Source organism: Natator depressus, chromosome 1, assembly GCF_965152275.1.
Source record: "Natator depressus isolate rNatDep1 chromosome 1, rNatDep2.hap1, whole genome shotgun sequence".
In the NCBI taxonomy this organism is placed as follows: domain Eukaryota; kingdom Metazoa; phylum Chordata; order Testudines; family Cheloniidae; genus Natator; species Natator depressus.
In genome coordinates, this window is record NC_134234.1 from 237,006,929 (window position 1) to 237,022,387 (window position 15,459).

The window sequence follows — 15,459 nt, forward strand, 5'->3', positions numbered from 1 at the left end:
GGCTCGGGTGACCCATAACAGCAAAACAGGCTAGCAAATGGTGAATAACTTTGGGAGTGGCTTCCCCATGCTGTGGGGTCGCCCAAAGGAATCCCAAATAGGTATCAATGAAAACATGTAAAAACGAATAGGGGCAGAATTGTGGCACGTGAGTGACATCCATTTGCCACAGCTGATTCGCTGCGGTACCTCTGGGGTTAACGGCATAAGAAAAGGTAGGTGCAGCAGCGGCACAGTGGGGGCAGGAATGAACAATAGAACGTGCATGATCAGCAGGAATATGAAACTGTCGGGCCAAAACAGAGGCAGACTGATGAAAAAAGGAATGGCTTTCAGTGGGGTCAGAAAAAAGGGAATTTACCTGACCACGTAACGCGCGATCGGCGCGCGCATTGCCTTCAATGAGTAGCCCAAGCAGAGGGGTATGACTGCGAATATGAGCAACAAAATAAGGGAAATTACGAGTGGTGAGGAGATACTGTAAAGACAAAAACAGGCGAAGGAGGTCCGCATCGACCTGAGGGGTAATGAGGGCAAGGGGTAAATGATCAATTACCTGATAAACATAATGCGTGTCCACAATCAAATTAAAGGGACAATCAGCAAAAAATTGAAAGGCCAAAATAACAGCAGCTAATTCCAAGGACTAGTAAAGCTCTCCAAGTGCTGTGCATGCAAATATTGTTGTACAAGTGAATGAAGCGCTTTCAGCTTTTCTAGAGGGAGGGGCCACTGGTCAATCCATATGGGCTCTAAGGATTGCCATACCAATGGTAATGCGGATGGCAAGGTGGGTGAGGGAGGATTTTGGGCCATTATATATTAATATCGAGGGTGGTGTCCAGCTTTGTAAGTAAATCACGGCCCCAAATATTGAGGTGGACAGGGAGTACAAAAGGGCGGATTGTAGCAAGGGCACAGCCTCCTGGTTTAGAGACCGTGACCCAAGACAAACTTTGGCGCCCGGGTTTGCTACCCCCGATCCCCCACAACTCTTTAGAAGGAACTGTTGGCCAACCGACTGGCCACTCCGGATCACGAATCACCGTAACGTCAGCTCCAGTGTCCACCAACCCTGTAAAAGGAACATTATTTAAGAGAAGTGTTAACTGAGGTTTTGAGGGGCGGACTGACATTGTCAGAGCAACAAGTGGAGAGGACGTATTGTGAGACGGTGACTGAGACAGCGTTGATCCAAAGCCGTTCCTGCCCCGGGTTCGATCCTCTGCGGCTGGCACCTGATAGGGGACTAAAATCAATTGTGCAATTGACCGTCCACGCGGGAGCGATTGCGGAAGATGGGTCCACACCTGAACCTTAATAACACCAGTGTAATCAGCATCGATGACTCCTGGGATGACAAAAAAACCCTGTTTCCCAGCGTGTGAGCGAGGGAGAACCAGACCCACAAATCCGACAGGGAGAGGTCCCGTCACCTGTGTAGGTATGGCGCAAACCTCCCCTGGCAACTGAAAATCAGCGTCCTCCTGCATAATCGAATCAAGCCCTGCACTTCCGGCAGTCGCCGCCCTCATGGAATCTATGGATTGTAAGGCAGAGGAACAGTTGTCTGAGTGGGAAACACCCCCGTTTGGCCCTGGGTTCGGGGGGGACCCGTCGTGCGGTTTCCCGACCCGCTACGACACTGATTAGCCCAGTGATAGCCCTTCCGACACTTGGGGCACTTCTTTGAGGGGCGGGCGGGCGCCGTCGATGAGCGGCACTCCCGCTGAAAATGACCCTCCTTACCACAGCGGTAACAACGCTTCCCCTCCTTCCCGCTTTTCCGCAGGGCGGCGGCCAGAACCCCAGCTTTATGTGCTTGGGTTCCGATGTTTTGGCATGCCCGCAGCATGTCCGACAGCTCTAGAATTCCAGAGGCTTGTGCAGCCTGGAGAGCACGGCGGCAATCCTCGTTCGCATTTTCAACCGCCATTTTTAACAGGATCTCCTGAGCTGCCACAGGGTTATCCACCTGTCGGAGGATAGCCTCCTGCAATCTGTTGGTAAAATCCATAAAGGACTCTGATGCACCCTGACGGATACTGGCAAAGCTTTTGGTAGGCTTGGCCGAATCCGGGACCTTCCGGAAAGCATGCTGGGCGCAGGCGGAAATAATGGGGAAGACGGCCTGAGGGAGTTGAGACTGCAGCTGAACGGTAGCAAACTGGCCCTCCCCTGCCAACTGCTCATAAATGATACCTTGCTCTCTATATACATGGGCTTGGCGTTCCGTCATCTGCCGATACTCACTAAGCCAAATAACATACTGACTGGGTGTCAGCATCATGCGCAACAGCGCCTTCCAATCTTCAGGGATCAGGGTGTACCCAGTACCGAGCCCTTCAATGAGACCACGCACATACGTGCTAGTCAGGCCGAACTCGCGAATTGCTTTCTTTACCTCTCTGATCACCGAGTAAGGCAAACTGACCCAGTCTGCAACCTGGTTGCCCTGGCCATCGTCCTGCCAGGTCACCGGACAAACTGAGACCAGATCAGCCAGCTCCTCTGCTGTAATATCTGAGCGAGTCTTCGCTGCGTGAACCATTTGTTGCACCAGCGAAAGCCTCTGAGCAGACGCAGACGACCCCCCGGGGGGCCCCGGAGCATGGGGCCCCACGGGCGGAGGGCGATCACACACCGGCTCCGGTGGGGAAGGCCAGGGAGGCGGTGGTAATAGAGGCACTGGGGGCGAAGCAGGGGGAGGGATGGTTGCAGGAGCGGACGGGGGGGGTGAAATCGGCAGCCCCTCTGTTGGCACAGGAGAGGGTTCTTCCGAGGTGACACACTGTGTTGCATCGTCAGGAGGGGGGATGGCTGCAGGAGCGGACGGGCGTGGCGAGATCACCAGCCTCGCGAGGGAGGGCCTGTCCGAGGCGACACGCTGTATCGCGTCGCGGCAGAGGTGCCAGGCATGTAAAGCCTGCACGGGCGCCCGAGGCTCTTTGTGCAATGTCTGGCCCAACCACTCCCAGTCCGCTAGCTTAAGGGTTCTGGCTTCAGGGTACCACGGGCATTGGGCACTCACCTCCTGTAGCAGGAGAGTGAGTTCTCGAGTGGGGCAGTCATGCTGAGCCTTACGCAGCAAATACTGTAGCTCATTGCGGTGTTGCACTTGCAAAGCAGAGAGGGAGCTTCCCATACTTACCACAACGAAAAATACTCACTGGGATCCACGAAGCGGATGAGTGACGCGTCTGAAACCCTTGCCGGGCGAGGTGAGTGCTGAGGGCCCCACGTTTGGGCGCCAGTTGTGGCGGTTCAATGACAAGACAGAACACAGCTTTTAGCAAGCAAGCAGGCTGGTCTCTAACGGGCTTCTGCCTGTCAGCTTTCCACCTTCCCCTTTATTCTCTCTCTCTCCCCCCGCGCATTACATTCTCCAACAGATAAAAGGAATACACTGGCTTTGTTTAACATTCTTATTTACCAATTTCTATCTACCGCATTCCTTGCTCTCGGGCCTTGAGCCCAGTCCTGGGAGGCTTCCCATGGTTCATATCATCTTGGCGAGATTCCAAGGTTGATGCCCTTGAAAGGAGCTGTGTGTGCACTACTCCTACACAACACTCCGGGTGTGCCCTGAATGTTGCCAAGCGCATAAACCTTTATGAATCCTACAACATGTACAATTCCCTGGGCTACTTCCCCACAGCAGCCCTCACTTCCTCAAGCTCCACTTCACCCTTACCTCAGGGCCTCCTTCCTTGTGCATGATATGGTATGTACTGCTCAGTCTCTCCAACAGCACAACTTCCTCCCACAGCTCCTGACATCTGCCCCCACCTGACTGACTGGGAGACTTTTAACTAGTTACAGCCAGTCCCTGATTGGCTTCAGGTGTCTCAATCAACCTAGCATTCTCCCTGCCTTCTGGAAAGTTCTTAATTGGCCCCAGGTGTCTTAATTGACCTGAAGCAGCTGCCATTTAACTTATCCTGGTACCAGGGATTTGTTTAGCCTGGAGCTGATATATCTATCTCCCACTACTTTTCTATAGCCCTCTGGCCTTGCCCCATCACAGCATGCAAAGTTTAATGAAACAGGAAAAATGAAATTCAATCACATTGATCTTCATGACACAATATTGAAAGATGGAATACAATGTGTATTTCCAAATGTAGAGATCGCACTACGTATTTTTCTAACATTGATGATTTACTAACTGCTCCACAGTACGCTCTTTTTTTCTCAGCTGAAAAGAATAAAAAACCCTCAGAGAACAACAATGTGTCAGGACAGACTTGATTCACTTTCCCTATTGTGTATGGAAGCGGACATGCTTCGTCGAGTCAGTTTCAATGAACTTATCCATAATTTTGCAATCAGAAAATCTAGAAAGAAGCTATTTTAATTTCAGCATACATGTAAGTTTTGTATCATTTCGAAAAATAAAATTTTATTTTACAGTATAGTATTGTTTTTATTTTGAATTACATATGGGGGGGGGCACCATAATCTTTTCAGTGCTTAGGTCTAAAGGTCTTAATCCAGCCCTGAGTCCAGCTCAACTGTCAGACTTCAGCCAGGTCTGCATACAGTTTTGGTCCCACTTTAACTATGTCAGTTAAGGGTGTGATTTCTTTAACAAAATAGTTGAATTAGTGCAACCCGTAGAGTGAAGGCAGTTATACCAGTACAGTGGTGCCTTATACTGGTGTGTTTTATTCCCCTAATTTTTGGGAATAAACTACACTGCTATAAGAACTTTTATACCAGCACAACTGTATCCACTGGGATAAGTGATACCTCTCTGGCACCACCCTGGAGCAAGAAAGGGCATCTCTCTCATCTCAGACATCCAAGTGAAGAAAAAAAACAAAATACTTCTGCAGCCCACAAAAAAGACTAGGTCCCTGAAGTCTCACACAGAGTGAAGATCGATACTTGGGTGCAGATCTGGGCTCCTTATCCCCTATGAGCCGAAGCAGCCAAGGCAAAGTCCCAGGGCTCCAAAAACTAAAGTACAGAAAAGCCAGTCCTCTAATTCCTCAGGGGGCCCAGAAGGCAAGTGCACTCAAACAGTTTCCTGAGGGGACAACCCCTATATCATGGGAGCTCCAGAGTCCCACCCAGACTGAGCCAGCATTCTCCTTTCTAATCACGTGCCCTTCGCCAGGCTTGACAAGCCTCATAGGTGCGGTGGGCTGTGCTCAGAGAAGCTCTTTAACCCTTTCTTGACTGCTGTGGGAGCAGACCCATCATACTAGGAGAGGTCTACTACATCAGTGTCAGACTGATTGATAGAATTAAAGTAGTACAACAACAGTGCATAATCCAGACCCTCAATGAGTGTTCAGGGCAGCTAGTTAAGTGAAGTATATTTTTTTATGTGTGAACTGAGCAGATTTGAGGAGGAAATCACTGAGAGATAACAAACATGAAATCTCACATGCCCTTTTTTTTTTTTTACAGAATCACTTTGTAGAGCAGAACCACACTTTGAGATGCTTTGGACTTCCCTGTTCTTAGGACAGGTGTATTGCCAAAGCCATTGTCAGGGACAGTCTCGGCTTTACAGGTGATATTTTCCACAGAGGAGGAATGAAATATTCTGCCCTAGAGTCAGCCAAGATGAGGACTCCATCAGATGCAAAGCGCTGCCCCAAGATTGGCCGAAATGCCACCCCTTCACGGGGGCCATCCCAGGCACGTGCTTCGTTAGCTAGTGCCTAGAGCCAGCCCTGCTTACCCACATTACAAAATCCATCAGTCAGTTTAATATAATTGGCGCTTCTATATCAAGAGAGGCCAGAAATGAAATCTAAAGGGGCATCAGGTCAGAATCAAGGTGCATTGACAGAGCTTTGGGGAAGTTAGCACAGTGTCTGTTCACATTATCCCTGGTTCTAATTGCTGCTGTTTGGTTCCTCATTTTCAGGAGCATTAACTAAACTCCCTCATTTAAAAGGAAAGAGCTAAAACTTCCCCTGTGACATGTGCCTTCCCTTCAGTGGACTCTAGCAAGCTTTTTTTATTAAATGTAAAAAGTAAACAGGATTTGGCTACAGTATCATTGTTATCATAGCACTCTTGTGATCTGAGACTCTGCAGTCATTTCCTATTATCAGAGCAGGGAAACACTGGCGTATCTCGGACACCACAGAATGGCTACTGTCAGTAAGTACAGACATTCTAACAGTGATCACTGTACCTGTCCATCTCCTTCAGTATTTCTTGTGTTTTCCCTTTAATTTTCATACTCAATTATTTTTTCACTATAAAACTCTTAAAGTGGTGTTCATAGTCCCATACTTATGTGGTATCCTTATTTCTGTATTGTTCACTAGCAATGATTGGGTATCGCTATGTCTTTGAGGTTCTGTATGTGTAAGGGACAAATTAGAGAGAAAGCGACTCAGAGAGGCAGTAGCCAGATTGTCTACTTTCTACTGGGGGGAAAAGATGACTATATTTCACTGGATTGGATGGAGATCTGATGCCTTAATGAATGGTTGGAAAATGACTGTCTCTAAATCAGAGTTTTCTTCTAGAACAAATCAAACTTCCCCTACTGTATGTGTAATGATATTTTGGTGGAATAATTTTATATGGAGTGAGCCGAGTTGAGCATAATTTTTCTAGTCTCATGGAAATTATACTCCCAGCAGTGATAATGGAACTGGCCATTGTTGTTTTTCCCAGGCCATGGATGCATGTAAAGACACAGGCTTGGTGAAGTCCATTGGAGTGTCCAGCTTCAACATCAGACAGCTGGAAATGATCCTGAAAAAAAACCAGGGCTCAAGTAAAAAACTGTTCTAAACCAGGTAAAACTCTGGCCTTTGAATGCAGACCTAAAAATACTGAGTTAGAAGAAATTCAGAACTTGTAGTCAGTGAAGAGTTTCATTTATGGGGGAAGAACCTCAATCCTTAAAGGAAGCAGAAACTCCAGAATGTCTTTCTCAGCAGGAGCTAATGTCCAGCGCTTCTTTTAAATCAAAAAGGAAACTTCCTTATTGCTCCACTTCAAGTAGACACAAGCCACAACAGTTAGACCCTGATATTGAACTCTTCAGAATTTGTGGGTGTTGAGACCAGCTGACGTTAAAGACGGGGGCCATTAGCATATACAGATTCAGGTTCAAGTTCTGAAAAAACCCCATAATGCTATGGAGCTTGGAACAAGGGCTTTGTTTGTGCCCATCACTAAATTCATGGAAAAACTTATGCAAATCAAGAAAGAATAAAGTAGAAAATACCCTTAAAGGAAACAGTGTTTGAGAGTGGCAGGAGAAAGAGAGACGCAGCTGCTTCCCTGAACATCCAGAGATCCTCTCCTGCTACTCATTCCCCTGCTATGGGAATGGACTTTCAGAGCACCAGCCTCTCTCTACTTCGAATGTGAGGATGATTTATTACCAGGTTATCCAAACTCATACTCAGAAATGTGACTTTCTAATTGATTTGCCTACCTTTCACATAGTTACCTAGATGTATTCTATACATGCTGGATAAAGGGAAAGAATTGAGTTACATATAATAAGCAAAATGACACAGGATATGCACAGCATCCCATAGTCAGTAGTTGAAAGTAATTTTACCTCTCAAGTAATATTTTTTTAAACTTAGTATAGCACAATTTCTACACGGAGGATTATATATAGGTAGAAGGTAATTTTGAAGTTGTAAATCTAAATGCTTAAATTTCAGTATTAAAATAGGTAAGAGTAAAATGTCTTATCTTGAGAAAAAATCTATTGTTTCACAGTTAGACAACTCAAAAATGACTGAACTGATTTTGATTCAATTTCTTCCCTCCCTGCCAAAAAATTCATTTGTGAGTTGAGACCAAGCATGAGACATTTTAGACCAAGAGACCACTTTAGAGGAAGTTATCAGCCCCTGAAAATACGGGCTTAGAATGAGTGTGCCATCTCGTCCATATCGACAGTTACAACTGGTCCCAGTACAGATCCATAGAACATCTATTAGTAATTATCTCACTACAACTAATAGGCATGGCTTTAATGGCAGTGTTGGTCCAGGACATGATTTTGATCCCTATCCTAGCTGTGTAACAATACACAATGGGTCAAAACTTGCTTGTAGAAGACTTAATGAGGTGTCAGTGGGACTACACGCACGTGTAAGGCAAGCAGGATTTGGCCCTCAGTTTATAAGTCTTTATTAAGCCCGTCCCCATACAGCGTGTATTGGCTTCACTGTCCTTTACTAGATAAACTGTTTCTTGGGATTTGTTATCATCTAAACTGCACCCCATGGTCACTTGCACTGCCAGGCTGTATTTTAATTGAAGGATATTTTATTGAAATTTACTTCGATATTTTAACATTCTGTATCCCCTTGACATAACATCTGCTGTTTCTTTTGTCTGACTGCTGCTGCTTATATGACCTAAAATCTCAATTTTGGGTTGGGGGCTGATTCTGCAGGTTGAGTGTCACCCTTACCTCACCAAAGCAAACTGCTGGCCTTCTGCAAATCCAAAGATATCCTCCTCGAAGCTTATTGTGCTCTGGGCTCAAAGAGAGACAAAAACTGGTACAGAAAGAAACTGAACTGTGCTCCTAGGTTTAGAACATCAAAAATGGGTTGGAGGGAGAGGAAGGTACCGTCTGTCTTCAAAATATCTGGTATTTATAGAGTTATAGAATAAAAATGAGAGCTGGAAAAGACCTAGTAGGTTATCTTCAGATTGCACAGGCATTGTTCTCAATAAGCTGAGATGACTGCATTCCTGATCCCCAAAATGCTCCCTGTTTCTCTGTTTCCCTTGTAGGATAAACCAAAGCACCCCAGTTCTGCTCGAGGACCCAGTATTGGGTGCAATTGCCAAAAAATATAACCGAAGCCCCGCTCTAGTAGCCCTGCGCTACCAGCTACAGTGTGGTGTCGTGGTCCTCTTCAAGAGCTTCACCAGAAAGTGTATTGAAGAAAACTTCCAGGTAAGGTAGGCGGGGAGAGAGAAGACTATGAGGGGGACACCTCCCTCTGTGCAGATTTTGATGGGACACTGTAGAAGGCTGAGAACTTTTGTGCCCTTGTACAGTATGGCACTGTAGGATTCTGCCAGAGAACTATCAGACATTGTGTAGTGCAGTTCTCAGACAGGTTCTCTATTCTTAGAGAAGGCTTTTGCCACTTTAATATTTGAACTGTGTAACTTGGCATCCACTAGAGAACAAATAATAATATGGGGGGAGGGGAACCATGGAGTCCTCCTTGTGTCTCCCAAAGGCAAAATTCTGAGGGAACAACTAATTTGTGGAGCCCTTTCCCAAAATGACTAACGCTACTCTTGACATCAGATGGGAATATAGGCCCCTCTGAGCTTTGGAAAGACAAACGATCTTCCAATAGGCGTGTGCCCCTTTCCCGCCCTCAGCCTCTTGCCTAGACCATGGGTCCTCTCCAAACTCTTCTCTGCCCTCGTCTGTCCACTTTAGTCGAGGATCTTAAACTTCTTTCCCAGGTAAATCAGCGTAAGGCATCCCTCGTTCTATTTTCCATACCCAAGGAGCAAACCATACAGTATCAGACTGATTGATTTATTCTACAATAAGGGAAAGAACAAGGAAGAACATCTACATGAGAGAGCACAGTGTGTGTATCCTCTGTAAGATGCCCTTTATTTCCCAAAATGGCAGCTGCCTCTGCAGACAGCAGATTCCTAGAAGTTTAAAGGTGAAATGCACAGAAAAGAAAATCACAACAGTTACATAGCTACATACCCTTTACCCAAGGTTGGATTACCGTATGGGCCAACAGGGCCCGTAAACAGGGGCCCTGGCCAATTTGGGGGGCCCACAGGAGCGGCCGGAACTCTAGCAGAGCCCTCTGCTCCTCCTCTTCCCCCTGAGGTCCCGCCTCCACCCCAGCCAAAAGCCCGTGGAGGTGGTGTCTGGTGAACAATGCATAGTCCCCCACATCCTCAGGCAGAGTTGGCTGAGCACTGCTCACCCAAGCCCCACGCACAGCGAGCCCAAGCCCACTGAAGGCCTTCCCCCACCCCCACCCGGCACAGTGCTCGACCAAGCCCCTCTCCCTTTTCACCTTCCCCATGAGGCACTGAGCTCCCACGAGCACCTCTTCCCCTGTGCAGAGCTGGCCCTCTCCCCTCCCCCATGTGGGTTGGCCCAAGTCCTGCCACTCAACGCCCCTCCCCCGCTCCTTTTTGGCAAAACTGGGCATTTGTCCCATTTTCTCTTGCCAACCGATCAGTTGGCCAGAGCAAAAATGCCCCGTTTTGCTCAAAAAGTTGGGATGTCTCAAGCCAAAATGGGACATATGGTCACCCTAGGCCAGGGATCCCCAAACTTTTTCTGTCACGCCCCTCCTTACGTAGTCTGTGCCCCCTCCCCAGGGCCAGGAGTGGGACTGGGTCTGCTCTCGGGGGCTGTGAGTGGGGGTGCAGCCAGGAGGAGAGCCACAGCTGGGGCTGGGTGCAGCCTGAGCATAGCTGGGGGGTAGGGCTGGGCCCTGCCATGCCCCCCAACATTTCTCCATACCCCCTAGGGTGACATGCCCCACAATTTGGAGACTACTGCCCTAGGCTGTGGTAAGAGCTTCCCACAGAGCCCAGGCAGCTGTGGGGACCCCAGGACCTTTCACCTGCCTTGGGCAGGGGGCCCAAGACCAGCCCTTGTCCCTGCCCCCCAGGGCGCGCTTCCCAGGGCAGGTGGAGGGTCCAGGGCTCTCCACAGTTGCCCAGGCTCCCTGGGGAGCTCTTACCATGGCCCAGCTTCTGGCCAGGCCAGGGGGAGGGGCCTTGGGGGAAGGGGAGGAGCAGGGGGTGGGGCCCCATCGCAGGAGCCGGGGGGGGGGCAAATGTTCTTTGTGCCTGGGTCCCCAATATATCTTAATCTGCCTCTGTCTTCACCTCTGAAATATCTAAAATACAGTGGAAAGAGCAGGCCAGGATTATTATACCTTTTTTCATTTCTTTTGGCTCAGCATGAGGCTTATGGTTCTGTAAATGCACATGCATCCTGCAGGAATAACCCAATGTTTGATCCTGTCTTCAGGGTCAGGTTTTTGACCTCCAGCTCTCTGAGGAGGACATGAAAACCATTGATGGGATGAACAAAAACCGTCCCTATGTGCATTTAAAACAGTAAATCATAATACTTTGCAGTATTTTAGAACTCTGTGGAGAGGCAGAAAGAAGGCAGCAGTGGTCACCCCACGAAGAAATAAGGTTTTGTGATATACTGAGCTTAGTGATGACAAAGGATGTACTTAGCATCATAGCTATTAGGACTGGAATGGAGTCATGCAGTTTAAGGCCAGAAGGGACAACCAGATCATTAAGTCGGATCTCCTGTATATCACGGGCTACCACCACCGCCCAGCACCTGCACACTGAACCCAACAACCAAAACCAGACCAAAGCATTAAAACCTACAGGAGACTAGACACTTATGTGCCACACACAGAGAATAGGAAGGACTCAGTACACCCGTGCCTCCGGCCCTCACAATGACAGCGAAATGGACCTGGAGGGTCATTTATTCAAACCCCCACAGTTAGGCAGGAGTGATTTCATTGGCTCAAATTCTGCTCTTCGTTACTCTGGTAAAAATCCACAGGAAATGACTGGGCCTGAGTTCCTCTGGATATACTGAACCCTGGATTTGGCCTGTTATCCCAACACATTCCTAGTGGTGGGTTACCTCATTTAGCCTTGAGTTTTCCCAGTTTGAAGGGAAAACCACAACTTCCCTTAGATGCCCATGTCATTGTCTTATCATCCTGATGGTTATAAAGATTTCCAAGGTTTTAAACTAGAGATGGACCTGAACTAAAACTCTGGGATCAGTCCAGAGCCCCTCTCTGGAGCCTCTGTTCTGTTCCAGTGGTATCCGCATAGGAATATCCCCAGCAGAGGAGAGCCCGATGGAGCCAGGTCCTTTGCCATACCCTCCAGGACCTTGGCATAAGGGATACACTGAAGGCATTTCTGGGGAGAGGGTTTGGCCAGAGTGCTGCTGTGCTCCAGCAATCCCCAGCTAGCAGAGAGCACCTTGGGGATTAGCCCAAGGCTCAGAGAGTTGCAAACTTCGCCTTTGTGGATACCCCCCCTCCATATCTGCACAGTACCACTGGGTGCAGCTGAGAACTGAACTCGTACCTTAATAATCCTGATCTTTGCAGAAGTTTGGGTCTAGATGAAACATTGTTTGATCTTTACGTCTGCAATGCGCTAAACCAAAACACACCCACATTTTGGATCCAGATCAGGATCTCAACTTTACATTTTGGGCCTGTCTGCATCTTAAAGACAATTTTTCCATCTTCATCAAAGCCCACTATTACTTGTTCTAGTCTCACAGTTTACTGAGAATAATTATCTCTTGTAACAGCATTCTGCCATAGGCAGTCACAGACAGTTATGACCCAATGTTTTCTCCGACCTCCATTAACTTCCAAATAAACACGGGTATTAGGTATAAACTCTGCTGTAATGTAATGTCATCTCAATACCTACTGTACATTAGAGTACTCACCTGCTGAAATAGTGGAGTGATGGGCCTATAGAAAACCCTACGATAGGTAGAAAATATAACATCTCTACTCTTTGAGATTCCTGCATTTTGCACGCAGATGTCCTAGTAATGTAGTTACAGGTGGCTAGTTCATAAATGTTACCTTTTCTTTTTAGATTTGTGGGCCAGCCTCAGTTTCCATTTATAGATGAATAATGGAAAGGATCTTTTCACTGTTCCTGATTTTATTTCATGCATAAGGAAAACCAGACATACATTTCATCTCCTTGCCCCATTCCTGTGATTAGTCCTAGAGAAGCACCTTGTTCTGGAAGCCCAGCTTCTGCTGGTGATGTCAAGAGAACTACACTGTACATTTAAACAGAAATTCTAAACAACTCAGTCTCTGAATGGAATGGTACTTGATTACTAGTGGGAAAAAATAAAAGTATCTGTGTAATGCACTAATGGAGTCTAGTCTCTATTCTTTGATAATTAGGTGGGGTTTCATTCTCAGAGCCAGCAGACCCAGGCCCCTTAGAAGTGCTCTGTGTGAGGTGTTATAGGTCCCCAAAGTGTGGTTGGCTGAGCTGGCTTGAAAAATGAGGGGGGTCTGTCCGCTTTGGCAGGTGTTGACTTCATTCAGCAGCTTGCAGGATTTGACCCTGAATATAACAGAAACTATAGACTAAAAATCCCACAAAGTGGATTCCTTAGCTCACACAGATCTTAAAAACAGGCAATGCTTCATAAAAATTAGACATAACGCAGTCTCTGTTCACCAAGCAACGTGCTATTTAAATATTACTCAGGGCCAAATCCACCCCGAGCACTATGTAGGCCAGTGTGCAGTTTTGGAGGCCAAGACCAAAAGAGTAAAATCCAACAAGATTCTTTTTATGAAGACATCAATCCCACAGCTGCAGAAACACTTGCAGCAGCAGCCTTTGACCCAGTCTTGACACAAACCCACTCACATGTCCCGTTTCCTCTTAGATTTTCTAAACTCAAGGACTACAATTCCCAGCATGCACTACTGGCAACACCACAGCCAGCTGTCCCCAGCATTCTATCACCAATTGGGAATGGCAGCAAAGCCACTGAAGGCTGTTAACAACCTCTTCAGTCTGCAGTAGTGTCTGCTACTGCTGCTCTCTGACCCCTTGGGGTGAAAGAGGAAACAGCTGGTGGATCTGTGGAGTGGCTGATCCAACAGCACCACCCCTTCTCTGATCTTGGCCAAGCCATCAGCCGACATGTAGGCGGCGCAGAGCAGCCTACACAGAAAAGCTAGGAATCCTCCAGTTTTCTCTTCCACTGCAAAGGAGGGTCAAGACTTTAGCTTTAAATGCAGAATTCCAGCTCTGCAGCAAGTAAATCAGCACAGCTCCACTGAGGTCAAGGGATGTGATGCTCCTTTTACTTCCACCTTCTTAGTAAACCACTGAGTCACACCTGTGCAGCTGAGAAAGGAATCTGACTCACTGGCATACACTAATTTAAACCAGTTCATGAACTGGCCCAGAATATTTTGAGGTAGTACAGACAATGTGGCCAATAGAGATCCATGGAATACAGCAATGAGCCATGATAGGGTATGTTACATTGCTCCGCTATTGCCTCAAGCATGTTGAGAGTCACTTCTCTGCTCAAATGGAGCTGTACTAATGTACCCCAGCTATAGATCTGGCCCATAACTGCCAAGAAACCCAGCTACCTGTGATGCACTACACCTGGGCTGCGGGAGAGAAGTGTTAGTATATAGGCCTGTTTGTTAGCCTGAGATAAAATTTTGGGTTTGATTTTTGATACCCTTATATCCTTACTAATATGTGTGAACAATGAACAAAGACACTGTGCGTTGCTTCTGCCCAGCTGGATGGGTTTGTTAGTACAATGAGAAAGATAAGGAACAGCTCTAAAATGTTACTGGGTATGGTGGGAGTGTAATATATGGGCGTACACTGGAAGGCTGCCTGGCTCCTCTCTCAAGCCAAGGTCAAGCAACCAGTTAGGAGGGACAAGGGGGACAGTGGGGGAGGCATAAGACACACTAAAAGCCAAAGAAAGGCCTGGCCTTGGACAGGACACAACCTCACTCCTTACCCCTCCCAGGGGATACAAAAGACGTGGTACCAAGCCCCCAGACTCAAGACCCTCCAAAATGGAACATGATCATAAATTGTAAGGGGTGAGACCAGGGGTGTACACTGCAGGTATATTTGGGCCTGTTAGGAGGAGGTGGGAATGGGGACATGGGTAAAGGCTCTGCGGCATCAGAGCTATGGACATGCTTGCTTGAAACGAACCCCAATAAACATTGCATTGCCTGCACTTCGGACTTCTGGTCTTCTGCTTTCTGTCTGCATGACAAGAACCAGGGGAGAGGGTGAAGGGAAAGCCCCTAACATGACAGAGTGGAACTTTCTCTTACAATGCAGCTCCCCATTCTTCTTATCTTCTTATCTCTGCATTAAGAAGATAAATTGGGAGTTATCTGAATTCTCCCAGACGGACACTTTGTACGGAATAATCCTGCATTTGCTGGGAAATGGGCTGGATTATTATTGTTGAACTACTACTAATGTCCTCAGCCCTCTACCAGGCATCATCATGGGGATAATGTAGCAGATCTTTTCTGTCTGTGATTCATAGAAGACGGTAGCTGAGCAAGACAAAGATGGGCATGAGACAAAGTTAAAGGGCTTATTTTTCTTCTTCCTCGGTTCCTTTTCTGAGATAGCAGAAACCCACAGTGTGTAATTTTGTGCTTCTTGTTACTTTTATATTAATGTGAAACAAAGCGCACTAAGGAAAATGCTGTAAACGGGGAGGAAAAGGCCATGACTCTTACACTTGGGAATAATCCGGGATGTTTTCTCAGATAATTCCTGCACTGATCTACTGAAAGCACACAGCATTTTGTTCTCTGGAGGCAATGATTTAAATGTGCAAACATTTCAGCAAACAACAAAAATTTCTGGCTGGGGCAATTATTCTTGGAA

General features: G+C 47.1%; 1 pseudogene; it reads left to right on the top strand.

The window, feature by feature from the left end:
• The window catches only part of LOC141987503 (prostaglandin-E(2) 9-reductase-like), a 32,740-nt pseudogene extending 20,070 nt beyond the window's left edge, over positions 1-12,670 (top strand).
• The last annotated feature ends 2,789 nt before the right edge of the window (positions 12,671-15,459 follow it).